The sequence below is a fragment of the Myripristis murdjan genome, chromosome 3 (genome assembly GCF_902150065.1).
Source record: "Myripristis murdjan chromosome 3, fMyrMur1.1, whole genome shotgun sequence".
Taxonomy (NCBI): Eukaryota; Metazoa; Chordata; class Actinopteri; order Holocentriformes; family Holocentridae; genus Myripristis; species Myripristis murdjan.
In genome coordinates, this window is record NC_043982.1 from 27,899,355 (window position 1) to 27,913,362 (window position 14,008).

Here is a 14,008-nt window from a genome sequence, read left to right on the forward strand (position 1 = left end):
CCTTTCTGCCTACACTGCAAATGTGAGAGTACAATGCACTGGGCTTGGAGAGGAGCAGTGGAGGAGGGGAATTAATTCATATAGTGCTAGGCACACACCGTATGATATCAAAAGTGTCTGATATGGTGAAGTTTGGAGTGGAAATGTTGTTGCTCACATACAGGGAGAAGGTCAGAACACCATGTCCTGATCTCATGATGCAGTCTGGGATGCCCCAGTCATTTTCCAACATAAGTGATGCTTTTGTTGTAAGTCAGACAGGTTACAGTTTGTCACACTGTGTTTACTGCAAAGCAGACAAACTTTTATTAGGGAAACTTTCTCACCTCCCACTCTCTTTTTAAATCGTATCCTTGTTGGCTACATCACTCCAACCATGAATCTGCCCAAACAGCAGTTTCTTTTTTCTTCTTTTCATTTGCCATGTATGTGCAAACAGAAATTAGACCCAGTTGATGCCTTATTGTTGTTGTCATTGTGTTGTCAACTCTCTTTTAAAGTTTTGCCTGCGCAAGACAATGTAGCCCTTTGTCATAGACTCTTGTAATGTGCAAACCTGCCTCATCCTTTAGTGTCAACATTATTTTCAGTAGCTGAGGTGGTTGTGTAATGTGCATAACAACATACCTGCATTTTGTTAGCAGCTTGCAGTGGGTTTTCCCACCAGCAAAGGGATACTAGCAGCGAAGACACAATTCCAACTCCAATGTAGATATAACAGTCGTCCTGCTGTCTGTCCACATATGATGACACGCGGACGTAGTAGTCTGCTCCCAGAAGGCAGTAACCTGTTAGATATACAGTTTTAAATTAATATCTATGTCCTTAAGCAAGTAAGTAAGCATGGTAAACTTTTATTTTATGTAGCACTTTTCAAAACAGCAGTTCCAAAGTGCCTCACAGTGAATAATAAAAATGAAAAACCAAATCCAACAGTACACAGGGTAAAAACAGGAAGCAATAAATGCAACTGATAAAATGAAAACAGACACTCAACAATGAAAGCCATAAAAACAAAATAAAGTAACAACACCAGTCTGAACAAGTGGCTTTAAACATTTTTAAAATGCAGTACAGACTCAGGTAGGACACAAGGAAAGTGGTAGTCATGTTCCTGCTGTCAGTCTGTTAGCGAGATAGTCCCTTAATAATTGAGATAGTTAAGAAGCTAGTCAGCTAGTTGGCTAATTAATTTGTCTGTTGGTGAGTGAAAATATAGGCTACTAATGTTTGAAACTTGTTATTCAGCTGCATAGTAGTCAGTATTGAGGTATTTGGCTGAGTTAGTAGTTAAGTTAAATAAGGTGTCAGGCTGTATCCACACTGAATTGAACAGTATCCAAATTCAGGTTCCTTTCCTTTCACCTCACAGAAACAGATCTGATACGTTCTGATTGTGAATAGAATAAAGTTGCATGGGGTTGCATTTTTTCAGTTTTTCAGTGATCTTGGTACATAGACATGTGATACAAAACTGGGTCCCAATGTTTGTAACATACTTGTATCATCTATTTAATGTTCAAGCTGGATTTTTTCAGTGGTGCCATGACAATAAGTATGGTAATGGTAAAATATTTATGTATTATTAATAGTAATTTATTATTAATGGTAATGGTAAATCCTATGCCACTCACCTGACAGTTGAGAAAGATGAGGCAGAAAGAGACAGGTGGACAGACAGGTTAGCAGACAGACAGTCAAGTAAATATATATATAGTTACCAGTAATTATGAGAATGAGTGAACAAATTGGGAAGATAATTCTCCAAGTCTCTCTCTGTAGTCTGAGTGCGATCTGCAGTATGGAGGACACAATACAGACTCCTCCGCTGATGAAGAGATTGGTCAGCACATCAAACTGAGGCATGACGATGAGCACCAAGACAGAGGTGCCTAGAGAGACTAGACACTCAACAGCACAGATCTAGGGAAGACAAAGCGGAATATGTACTTCATTACCATCAAATATCATTATAACAAGAAAACAGGAAGAAATATATATTGCTCTAATGTTTTGGCTACACTGGCAATTCTTACTGCCTATGTAGCTGTGGATAGGTAACAAATCACCTCCAATGTAGGTTAACAGTTGTGCGACCTTTGAAAGCAAGCTGATTAGAAAGAAATTAAATACCAAACAGATCATATAGTAAATTAATGTATGTGTTAAAAACGTACATATCCCATGGTCCTCATGTTGGGCTGTACGAAGCTCTTGAAGGCACACCTCCACAGTGACTTCATGAACACCAGGAAATTGGGACAGACTAGGCAGAACACCATCATCAGCATGTAAAACTGTTTTTCCTTTGGACTGCGCAGTGACGACGGACTGGACAGGGTCGACAGCACCAAGAGAGAACCCTGATTGGACAAAGACCAAAAAAATTGTCAAATATAAAGTTCAAGTTCAGGTTTAGGTGGAGCCTGAAACTGCTAGTTACACTCTCAAAGGGCTTTACGGGCCTTGTTAACTGGTTCATGTGAACATATGAACTTATACTTACATATCAACCTATGAATGTGTACAGTTTACAGCAAACAAATGGGACAACATCCCCTGACGTAACCCTCATAGTGGGTGAGAAAAAAACTCTCAGATGATAGGGAAAACTCATGAGGACCATGGAGAGAGGGGGGTCTTTCCTGGCCAGTCAGGTGTGCAGTAGGCCCTGACCAGGTGGTCAAATTATTAACAACAAAAATGTGAAATTACAAAAATAAAACACATGAGCAGACATAGGGAGGAGAGCAATACAGCAGCAGCTGGAGGACAGGGGAAGGCAACACAGTGAAAAATAGGAATAAATAGGAAGTCTGGAAAGATGAGACAACAGAAAATCAACAGTCATCTTTCTCTAGGTCTAAGCATTGAACTGTTACCCATTTTCCTTTTTTGTTTTACCATCTCAGCTACAGCCAGTTGCTGTGGTTAGCGCCAATGAGAAAAGTGAGGCCGAGAGTTTGTTGCACAGGGCAACTCCCCACTGACTGTGCATTTCTGTGTGTGTGTGTGTGTGTGTGTGTGTGTGTGTGTGTGTTCAACCTCTAGCCTTTACTGCATGATCTTCAATGACCCCTACTCCCCCTCTATCCCATTACAATTTTATGCTACAAGTTGAGAAATCAGGACCAGCTTGTGGCCATGAAAATGAACAGAATTGTTACTTTTTGGTAAAGTAGTGTAGCTCATTTATTATGTAATGTTGCTCTCATTAAAATAATGATTGGTAGATGCATAATGTATAGAACTCAGCGGGACCTCCCTGATGCCAATTCAATATGTAATGCGATTGTGTAATTAACCCACTGATATTCTATAAACTAAACACTGGACCCTGGAAAACAGCTGAGTCACACTTATGAAGAAAACTCATGTCAGTTAAAGTCACTTTTGTTTTTTTAACGTTTACTACAGGTCTAAAGATCTAAACCAGCAAAACAAAAAACGTGTTTTTTCCTCTGAGTAATATTAATATTAATATTATTAACTTAATATAGGCAGTATGGACTGAAGGTTGGTTGTTTTTCAGCAATCCTTTACTTTGCATACAGCAGTGGTCATATTTAACTTATCTTTACCCTCTATGTTCTAAAAGGCGAGGTTCCTCCAGACTTTTGATTTAAAGTGTGGAAGTGCAACATAAAGCTCTCTCATTGTTTTTTCAGTCTTTAATTCCTGTGATGATATGCCTGATTCCCACCATGCTGTGCAAGAGACCTGGAAGTAAAAGTATGTTTGAATAGATCACATCGCCATCTGTTGCCTTCTAATGTTTTTCCACCTTGAGTGAAGTTATAAATATGTCCAAAATAAGGACAAAGTATAGATTTAAGATTAGCATGGCACTGTAAAAATTGTCAGACAAAGAAAAAAAAAAAAGAGATTTTTAAATGAATTGACCCTCCCCATCCCTAATGCATGACACAGATCTGTTTTTTTCATGCCAGTGTTGTTGTCGTTCTTCTTCTTCTTCTTATTATTATTATTATCGTTGTTGTTGTATGGCAGTAACAATGACAGGGAGGCAGGAGTTTACAAATTTCATAGATATATGGGAAGATGCTTCAATCAAATCTCTCGTCTGCTGGACTGCCGCCACACTGCTGTCACAGCAAACTATCCAAGAAATGAATGCCTGCACCATTATTTTACTGCTTGTGAGGATGGACTGTTGTGCAAATGACATTTTGTGTTGTAATAGCATGATAGCATGCTTGTTGTAAATATGGGGTCATGGTACAGATTTGTTCACACTGATGTCAGATACAGGTCACATACACAGATGAATGTGAACAGTCAAGACAAAGAGATCAGCTGCTGTGTGAACGCAGCCTCAGTTTCCACTTAAGCAGTTTCCAAACTGCCAAGTGCAGATGCAGTCATGTGTGCTTGGCTCCCAGGGCTGCTCTTCAAAGATTGCTGGAGTTGCTAAATCTCCTTTCCAGCATTCATGCAGACTCAATTGTAATGTAAATATGCATATCTTTTTGTCTAAATGAATCTGCTCAGCCTTGTTGCCATGATGTCATGGCATGCCTGATTTGTCTTATATTGGGATTCATTGGAAACTGTTGACCCCTCCCTGCCTCCAGCTCCTGCTGTATAAAACTGCTGTTCAGGGAACCTCATCACTTTATTATCATCATTTAACCTCACATTAACAAGGAAGTTGATCATGGGTGGACAACAGTCTATTGGTGTTGAACCAGCATAAGGAAACGTCATATTTCGGGAAGGTTTGATTTAATGATTGATCATAAACCCATGATTCATATCAAAGAGAGAGAGAGAGGGAGAGAGAGACAGAGAGCAGGGAAAAGGCAAGGCAGAGAGTGTAAAAGACGAAATCTGAAAGGGAATAGAGGCAAAAGAAGAGAGCGGCAGAGACAATGCAAGCAAACGCATGTACAGACACACGCCCATCTATAATGAGCGAGACGTGGAGACACACACACGGCATGCAGAAAAACAGAGAGCAACAGGGAGAGAAGCAGATGGGAAGGAGACAACCACACTAAGACAGATCCAGACAGCTGCAGAGTGACTGAAAGAGAAAGTATGACAAACCTAGACAGAGAGAGACACCGAGACAAAGCACACACAGAAACAGAGGCAGATAAAGTATTCTGAGCACTGCCCTACCATAAATACCACTATTGCTGTTGTGCATGCTACCTAAAGGATATGCAGGTAGAGAAAAATAAGGTTGTTGTTATCATCTATATGATCATGTTTTTAAAAAAAAAAAAAAAAAGAATTAAATGCCTGTTTTGTTAGTCTATAGTCTTTGACTATACTCTATAACATAGTACTAATTCAGTGCATAACCAGTTCATGAAAGCTTTTACATCAGCTGTCTAAACACCAGGTCTCTCCTGGTCTCACCTCTGTCATACGTGAGGTAACACAATTATAGCACTGAAGTGCTACAGTAAAATAATTCATTGTGATTTCACAATTGAAAAAATTGTGCATAGTAATGTTAATTTATTTTTCAACTTCACCATTTGGCAAAACAACCATCTCATCACCTTTCCCCCCTTCTCTCTTGCTTCACTCTGTTTTTTCCCTGTCTTGGTCTGTAATGTAATGTAATTATGGACCCTTTAGTCTCCCTTAAAAACAAAACCTATTGTTGTGAAAAGCTTTAACATCCAGTTGCTCTCCCTCACATTAGGAAATGAAGCATCTCCTTTTCTAACCTGTCAAAATCTGAAACACAGGAGCAGCCCTAAATTCATGCTGTTGGATCTAACAGACAGTATAATCAAACAATCCAAACAAGCCATTCCCTTTATTCTTTCCTTCAAAACAAAAGCTGTTCTTAAATGGCAGTACCATCATGTTTTCACATTTTACGTTCCCAGTGGTAGCAAAAGTGGTGTGTTTGGAAAAACAAATAAGGATATAGTAGCTAGCATGAGTCACCAAGACTGAACTGATGAAGAAAAGAGCCAAGACAGAGAAATAGAAACAAAACCAAAATAAAACAGGATCCTGTGGATTACCACTAAACAGCCACCGCAGTGCATCTCTTGTAACCACTGCATTCTGGCTGCAAAAAGTGCTTTTTAGAATAGTGGGATAATGTTTGACATCATTGGTCTACTGATACTTCAGGGGTTCTCCCCAGTTTAGCCTAGACTTGATGTTAAATCACAAGTCTGTACCACCAGTAAGTTAAATACTAATTTTATTTTTCTTTATTATCTGTTTGATACTCAGAATTGTAAGATTTGTTTTTCTTTCTTTTGAATTCCTGTATAGCAAAAATCATCCACTATTTGAGTGAAATAAACCACTGAAACGGCATCAAGGATCCAGTGTTTAAATGTGCACACCATATATGATGTTCAGTGAACCACCACCACCAGCAACTGTATAGCTTTTTCACTTGAGATACATACATTACATTATGTGATATAGGCCAACATTATATCACCAGTCTCCTACTTTCTTTCCTTTCAGCTCAATGAAAAAAAAAGATAATTTTAACTGAAACTAGCTCAGCAAATGTGCTAGTTATTTCAATGTGCTTCTGGAGGTCTGAAAAGGAGTTTTAGTTTTCATGGACACAGCAAGACCATCATTATAATTTGCCTTTTTTAGATTTTGGTAAAACACTGCGTCCAGGTGTGACCACTTTTTATTGCAAACTCCTCATTCCTCTTTTTACTTTCTCTCCTTTCTGTGTGTCTTAGCATTTGCTGTAAGGTGTTTCTCTGTACTATAAGGTGTCTCTGGAACGACTATCACTGTATTTTGAGCAGCTAAGTTACTTGTAATGAGGGTTTAAATAGTAATTAAAAAAAATGGAAAAAAGTCCTCTGTTACTACAGTTGAACTAGGTTGAACTGGGAGGATAACTACATTTGACCCCCCTGACAATTTGTGTTTGTCATGCCTGCTGGACATCTAAAAAAAAAAAAAAAAAAAACACCTTAAAACCCTGACACTGGGAGAGGGGGAAATGTGCAGTGAGTGCCTTCACCTTTTCACGGGAAATAAGCATTTTTAATGGTAGCTATCCTTCTAAGTTGTTGATTCTTCAGCAGATGCAGCATCCCTATTTTCACGCATGCTTAAAATCAATTTTCCCAACGGGGGGCCAAGTTATGCCTGGTGGCCGGCCAGAGGGCCGTGGTTGTTTTTCTTATGTAGCAATGACCTCAGTTAATTTGACTTGAGAGTGCATATGGTTACACTGCACATTGTAATACTGCAGCTGCACCGACTATACTGTAATTGCTGCATAAAACATGAATGAGCTGATTGAGAGAGTTAACATGAAAGACAGATAGACAGACAGATGGACACAGATACAGATGATCATACCTTAGCTACAACAGCGCTGACCAGGACAGCCAACCCCACTATAACAGCTACTAGATACTGGGCCAGTTGGAAGCATCTTCTCTTGGTTTCCTTTTCAGCTCCAATGGGGTTTAACTGGAATGGGTCCCATGTATCCCTAAAACACAAGCATGCATGCAAACTCATTTATACACAGGTGAACACAGAATTATACTCACCAAGCCTTAAATGGCAGTTCATTGCTGCGGTATGGACATGGCAGAGAAATAAACCCAATGCTGTTTAGGCATATCTGGCAATCAGAAGTAATGTACTCAGGCAAAAGTGAATTTCAGCTGACTTGGCATGATACAAAATGGCGATTCTCCAGTGACAGCCAGTGAAAAAATGTCTGCTGCTGAACTTTGAACAAACATAAACTGTCTCACTGTTTAGACAGTGAGACAGTGAAAGATAAACCCAAACGTGAATCAATTCTACACCCAGATTTTAAAAATTTGTGGCATTTGTATTGAGTGTTTTGTCTGGCAGTGTTCACCAGCTGCACTGAGACTTGGCTTCAAGGGCTCTTCTTCTTGCCCCCCTGGTTGTGTCACCCTGTTTTTAGTGAATGTTAATGAGTTTCCCATCTATCCTCAGAATGTGCTGATAGATGTATTTGTCATATGTAGGTGCCACTGCACTTCATGTGTTGGCACTGCAGTGTCAGTCATCAAATCCTCAACATCCTGGAGCTTCCAAACTGCAAAAGCCAGATGTGAACATAAAATGTTACCGGTATATTGGAGGTGTCCTGAGTCACAAGGATACCACCACCACCACCAAATAAACTTGGTTATTACCTTGTGTAAGCACACTTAAAATACTGATGAGATGATGGGCTGATCACAATCAGGGTGTGGAGATGAACTAATAGCTCTTGAACTGACGTCTTTGTTATCTGTGCATGACTGCGTGTCAGTGACCTCTGGCCAACAGTTAAATGGAAGGGAAGGGCAACAGCACTGTGCTGATTGGAGAAGCTGGGCAAGCATTATTAGATAGATTATATGTTTGCTTGAATTAAGTCAGGAATATCTTCAGGGAGCCCAACAATATCTTATGATAACTACTTTATCTACAGTATACAACATGCAGTAAGTCCTAATATGTGCAATCCTTCAGAGGGGTCACAGTACAGTGTCATTGGGCAGCTTGGATGTGAACCTGTTCGGTAGTTATCAGGGTGTTGGCTGTGTCTCCATAGTTGACCTTTTACTCTCGCATCACTATAGCAACCATCAAATAATACTCCTAAGCCAAGGTGGATCAGCTCTGCTGCATGGACACAGTACAGGGTGTCCATAAAATCTCTTTACAATTTAACAAATTTATTACAAAAGCAAATGAATAGACAAATCTGTGGAAGTTATTACAAAATGAGGAGTAGATATTGAGGTTTTTTTTTTTTGCCCCATTTAATACACCTCTATATTGGCACCATTAGTTGCACGAAGCACATCAAGACGGTACAGTGGTCCCTCGTTTATCGTGGGAGTTATGTTCTAAAAATAACCCGCAATAGGCGAAATCCGCGAAGTAGTCAGCTTTATTTTTTCCAATTATTATAGATGTTTTAAGGCTGTAAAACCCCTCACTACACACTTTATACACTTTTCTCAGACAGGCATTAACATTTTCTCACTTTTCTCTCTTGTTTAAACACTCTCAAAGTTCAAACCTTCGTAGAAAAATAAGTCCAGTATTATAGAATGAATGCATTCTGTACTGTACAGGAGACACGGCACGGAGGAGATTGATTGACAATGGTCTACAGTCCCTTAGCCAATCATGACGCAGAACACAATGCGCTGTAAAAAAAAAAAAAAAAAAAAAAAAAGCATGCAAAATTGCACTAAAAAAAAATCCGCGAAACTGCGAGGCCGCGAAAGGTGAACCGCGTTATAGCGAGGGACAACTGTACTCGATTTCTTGCCATGTTTGCTGTAGCATAGCCTCATCAATGGTGGCAATGGCATCAGTGATCTTTTGCTTCAGGTAGTTGATGTCCAATGTGATTGAAAACTTTGATAACCACTGAGTACATAGAACAAATCTGATTAGCATATATCAATTGCTTTTGTAATAGATTTTTAAATTGTAAAGAGACTTTGTGGACACCCTTTATGTTGTTATGTGTGAGTGTGTGTGTGTGTGTGTGTGTGTGTGACCTCTATAATAAGACTGTTGTGGCACTGGGCAGCTCCCAGGCTTGTGTGTATATGTGAACACATTAGCAATTTAAATTATTACAAACAGTTAAATGGCTTTAGTTATCTTTGCTGGCCAGAATTTGGATAGAGATAGCAGACAAATATGTTTTGCACATTATTTTTCCTGAAAGATTAATTGAGCATGCATTCTCTTTTTCAGTGACACTTCATATACATAGACATACTAACATTAAAGTAACCCTGTATAATTGATTAGTTAATTAAGTTCTTAATTAAGAGGAGATGGCAGACAAACATGTTTTTCCTTTTTGTCCCACAGGAAGACTGAGCATGTATTCTCTTTTTTTGATGACACATTTGTTTCACATCCAACAACCATTAAAGTGATAATAAGCTATGTTTTTTTAATTTGTTAATTAAGTTCTTGAGTTTGTACAAAACAAGCTGGACTCGCTGGCGCTTCAGTACTGTACACCAAATAGCCTAGTTTTGCTGCTTTACCCTCAAATGTGATAGATCTTGTCATATATCACAAGAGTAAATAGTTATTTGGCAGAGTTCTAGGTTAAGAGGTACTTGGTTAGAGTACGTCTTAGAGTAGGTCTCTTGAGGTGATCTCAAGAGACCTGGTGTGTGATTCTACATGGTGGCGCCCTGCTGCTGAATTAACAACCCTTCACGCCTCACCCTCGCTCAGCCAAATCATTGATGGACTCGCCCAACCAGATTTCACAGATTGGAGTTCAGGCTTGACCAAATCCACACTTTAACTCAAGAGAGCAAACAGTTAAAAAAAAAAATCAGTCAAAACTGTCACTGCTCTATATTGTTAATAATCTCACTATTGCTCCAGACACTGATGATACTTCCTAGGCAGAGTTTCCTAGTCTCTATTTTTGTGTCCAGTTTTGTTTTGGTGAGTAGATATTTAATTTTGTTAATCTGTCTATCTATCTATCTATCTATCTATCTATCTATCTATCTGTCTATCTGTCTATCTGTCTATCTATCTATTTGTTAATTTATTTAGGTTTTTTCTTTTGAGGCCATGTGCTTTTCTGATTAGTGTAGATTTTGGCTGTGACCGCTAGGGAAAGGGGGTGTGTGGGTTTGGGGAGGGTTGGAGGGACGAAGCTGTGCTTGTCACTATAGACATCATACCAAACCTTGTATTTGATATGCTATGCTCTTATGTCTGCAAAAATTCAATAAATAGATTTGGGGAAAAACAAAACAAAACAAAACAAAACAAAACAAAAAAACGCCACTGCTGAAATAGTATCTGTCACCGTAAACAACATCTTATACAGTATGATGTTGGCTGCCATAGAACCTGTATTAATGTTTTATTCATTGTAACGTTTTTATCAGCCCCATAGATTTGGTGGTTTAATTTTCACTTTAAATTGGTTGGTCCCTTCCATATAGCCTGTTGGCTTGATGCCTTAATGTTTACGTAAGGGCAATTAAACAATTAAATAAATAATTTTAAAGTGGATTGAGTTTATCAGTAATTGATGATGTTATTATCCTGTATAGGTAATTAGCAGACTGCTTTGTATCCTGATGGTGTTGAGAGACAGGGGTAGCAAGTATAGGATACTGTAGGTGTTACGTTTCTCAGAAAGAAACAGTGTAACATAATGAGTAATTTTTAATGGCAGTAATTTGGTAATGTGACGAGTTACTGATAAAACGTTCCACATCACTGCTTGGCACATAGTAAATTATGCAAGCGAAGCATCAGGAATAACAATAGGGCGAGTTATGGTTTTGTTCTAAACTGTGGCTGAAAAAAACTCAACCACTTTCTCCAACAAGCCTGAAATAATTCCCTTTGTTCAGGCTACCCTGGATTTGAACTTCTGACCTTTTGATAAGCTTAAAAAGAACATCCAAATACTGCAGTTGAACATGACACAGATACACTGTTAGGCACATGTGGGTATAATAAATATAAAATAAGGTGGTGTTTTTTTCCTCATGTTATGGTCTGGATTGTTGATAGTATGTTTTGGTTGTTTGGGGGTGTTTTGGTTTTTCTTTGTGTTTTCTGCTTGCAGTGTTGGAGTGTGGCAGAGGTGGGGCTGAGCGGTTTCTCCTGAGGTTCGGGGAGGCACCGGGCGTGGCTTCATCTCCTCACTCTGGACAGCACACCTGGTGGCAATTACCCTGTTATCTTCTCAACATAAGCCAGCTCAGACTTCACTCCAGTGCCAGATAATTCCGTCTTGTTCGGTAGAGCCAGCTCTCAAGCCTTCTCAAGCCTACTTGTGTTTTTGCTGTTTTCTCTTGCCTTTAAAGTCATTTTTCTGACAACCTTTTTGTCTGTTTCCAGCCCCGAGCCTCGCCGCCTCCAGCTCCTGCCTCCTGCTGCCCTCCACCTGCTGAGACCTTTGAGCATTTGTTTGGACAATAAAACCCCTTTTTTGAACTTGATTCCTGGTCTCCTGCTACTTGGGTCCACTTAGTCCTCCAGGCCGTAACACCTCAGACTTTACAGATAAACTGTGCCACATAAAACCCACACACACACAAAAAAAAAGCTTTTCATCATATGTCATTTTTGCCATAAAATATACTTCTAAGTTCATCTAATACAGGATAATATAGAGCATAAAATTAATCTGAGCTAAAAAATTTCCCAAATCCAAACATAAAGATTCTTTGAGGTTTCTCATAAATTCAACAGAAGCTTATTTGGGATGCTGTCGACAGGTTATGGTCTTTACATGTACTGAAGGGTTCTTGACTACTGCAGATATTGCTGGGATTTTAATGTGCATGTATATGCCATTATTTTTAGCAGGGGTGATATCCGACACAGCAATAAAGACCAGCACAGTACAGGGAAAATTAACTGTTTCCTCCCATTGTAAATTATACGAAATAGAAACCTGGTTATACAACACTTTTATTACACATAAGTGAGATACCATTTAATAATGATGTCCATGACCATGTTAGCAATTAACTTCCAAACATTGATGAACAGATTAATAAACTTTAAGTTACACAGGAAGTGGAACAGCTGGCCAATACAAAGCTGGTAGCAGGGTGTGTGTGTTCCCTTCTAAACCTGTCTGTTTTGTATAGGCAAACAGATAAAACTTGAAGGTGGAAAAATGTACCAAGACTTTCTTCTCAGCTGAATTGGTCAAAAAATAACCTGTGCTATGATCCATCATTGCACTTACTGTAAGCTGTTCTGGATAAGATTGACAGCTAAATATGATATTTATTGTAAACCATGCCTCTCTTCTCTGAGAAATAATGTATATCCAGCCTTTTTTAATTAATCCAAATTTTATTTCAGAATAGACTTTGTGACACTCTACCTGCAAAATGTTTGTCAGATACCGGACCAGAACCTAAAACTAGGTTGCGGAACGATTTTAACATGTGCCTAAACTTGACCATATGAACAAACCCAAAGACACAGACACACTGAACACAGAAGCCATCAACTTTTCAGCTACTGAGGAAACACCTCCAGCCCAGCAGTTGACTGTCTTTGTCTACACAGACTCAAAAACCATACTAGTGTTTCTTGACTGCAGCAGAATTTCTCTAGCAGTTATGGATAAACTCAAAACCATATTTATTATTATGTTATTGTGTTATTGCACAAGTTACTGAGCTCACTTTACAGGTAACTAGCCTAGTTATAACAGATAAAAAGAGCACAAAAAATGGGGGATTGCTTAGGCCCCACTGATGAGAGTAAGGCTACTCAAAGACAGCACTATTTGATTCCAACAGACAGACAAAGTTCTTGGTTGACCGTCAGCATAAAGCTTAGTCTTAGCTGAGAGATAGAGCTTCTGGCAAGTCAGGTTAGATAGGTTAGGTTAGATCTTTTTCTGCTCTGCACAGTACTTTGAACACACCTTGAGGCAGATACAGGTTCAAACACTTTGGTATTAAATGTGCCAAGTAAGTTTTCCAACAACAAAGCTTGGAGACATACAAGGTGTCCACAAGGTAGCTGACAATATGGTTACAGCTATCTGTGAAGAACCTGTAGATGTCATGTACATAGTGATGACTAGACCATGAAGCTGGAGCCAGTTCTCAAAAAGCCACTGGAACCAGCTCAGTCTAGTCTTCAGAGAATGCCTCTCCAACTGCAATGCTAGAATCTAGACATAATCTATAGTCCGGGTAAAGACATGCTTATTGCTAATGCGCTCTTACAGTCGGTCAGAACACAAAAGTAGATGATCTTGAGGTCCACCAAAAAAGAAGAGAAGCTATAGCTCTTGCAGGAAGCTTTGAATAAAGACTGTCCTTGACACAAACACAAGACTGACACAATACTGGTCCATTAGGCATGTTGTGGCATTTAGAGGAGTCATGTTCTCAGGAGATTGGGCCATGATTCTAGCAGCAATAAGATCAGTCATTCTACATAATTTCCATATTGCACATCAAGGGATGCAGCGCACTAAGGCACATGTTAGGAAGCTGCTGTACTG

The 14,008-nt window shown here is 39.2% G+C and overlaps 1 protein-coding gene across 1 annotated transcript in view; it reads left to right on the top strand.

The window, feature by feature from the left end:
- LOC115378771 (CUB and sushi domain-containing protein 1-like) overlaps positions 1-14,008 on the top strand; it is a 659,837-nt gene that overhangs the window by 1,021 nt on the left and 644,808 nt on the right. The gene's annotated exons all lie outside the window — the stretch shown is intronic.